We start from the raw sequence: 1772 nt of genomic DNA, 5'->3' as shown, positions 1-1772 counted from the left end.
CTGGACCCCACTGTTCCAGGAGACCTATACAAAAACTCAGGAGAGAAAATTGTCACAAAAAGAAAAAAGGGGAGATTTAAAGTTAGAGATGCCTTTGACAGTCACCAGTAATGACAACCAAGGGAAATCAACCCTCACAACCTGAGAAAGAAGTAAAAGTGCAGGAGGTTCATGTTCAGGAGAGAGAAAGTTCCATCTGACATTATTTCCCCTATAAAGTGATCAGAGGATAAACTAAGACCTGAGTGTGAGCCTAGAGCCAGTGGACCAAGTATTGGGGGAGAGAGGAGTATCTGAGTGGGTCCCCAGGAATGAGAAGGATGAACTATAGAGACACAGACAGAGTTCCTGGGTCCTATTCCTTCAGGGGATTTGGTGCTGGATATGTAGCAGCTTCACTGCCTCCTCTGTGGTGTTTATTCTCTAAACTCTGTTGTAGATGCAGTTTCATACATTGGCATATAGAAGACCTCAGCCATGACCAAGTGTGTTTAGGTGAAGTTGTAAGTAAAGATTGAGAGGGAATTAAGTTTAATTTTGTAAGTTTATGGAAAATCTTGATGCAAATCACTGATATGAAATAACTGATATAAATAAAACCATTATGGATATGAACAATATTATTTTTCTCTGTGCATTGGTCACAGAGTGAATAAATCATTTAAATAACCTCTCATTCCTGGAGCTGATGGATATAATTTCATAGAAACCTTTTCCTCCTTGGTGGTTCTGCCTTGTATTCACCCTCAGGGTCTGTGTCCATGAGGACATATTACATATTTCTAACCTGGGAATGGGAGGGCATGTTGGGCTTTCCTGCTTCATCACCAGCTCATATCAGAAGCACCATCTGCTCCCTCTCGAGTCCCTATTCACGCGTGCATGAGGCCCTTGGCAGTGCAGTCACTGTGTCTGTACATGATGGGCATCCCCTGGAACTTGAAGCCCATTCACTGGATGGATCAATGTACAATGTGGGAAAAGCAACCCCGGGCCAAGGAGATGAATTACCATGGACGGGAATTCACTATGAGCAGATATACCTCCAGGATTGTCCCTTCATTATGCTGTGATTTCCTCATTGTTTACCCATTTCAATATCTCTCCCATTTTCCCGAAGTAGCCACACATAACATCCAAAGTCATTCAGGTAAGGAGGCACTGATTTAAAATTTAATCTAAGTTCCAGGTAAGGTCCAAACTTCTCTGTCGTACATGCCAGACAGACAGGTGTCATGACTGAATTCCAAGAATGGGAGGTAGTTGTTTTACCTCCATCAGGGATGACACAGCGCACACCTTCAGTTTATTAGAGACTCCCGTGGAGAGCCTTGACCTAATAGCACCTGATGGATCACACAGCAGTATTATAACTGGAGGCTGGGACCAGCACTTGCTAAATAAAGTGAGTTTCCTTCTGAATCGGTTCCTTTATCTGATATAAACTCACCCACGTGGCAGGAGGTTCTGCAGTCACCAGAGCTGTCAGTCAGGAGGGGACCAGGGAAGACACACAGAGGTCTGGAGAGCAGTGCATGACTTGGGGGTTCTGTGCAGACAAAGTGGGTTCTCATGCCTCTTGGAAACCCATCAAAGGAACAAGGAGGGGAATGTGGGAGCTCTCCTCCATCCTGCAGACATGAGTGAGGTGAAGGTGAAGCCACTACAGCACCTATAACATGGAGGCTTGGAAAAGGCTGTGATAGATCAAGATGCCCCAAAAGCAGCCTCAACCTGGGTTATTATTCCATTTGAGTCCTCACATGATTATC

The sequence above is a fragment of the Myotis davidii genome, unplaced genomic scaffold (assembly GCF_000327345.1).
Source record: "Myotis davidii unplaced genomic scaffold, ASM32734v1 scaffold525, whole genome shotgun sequence".
Classification (NCBI taxonomy): Eukaryota; Metazoa; Chordata; class Mammalia; order Chiroptera; family Vespertilionidae; genus Myotis; species Myotis davidii.
This window is presented reverse-complemented; position numbering follows the sequence as displayed.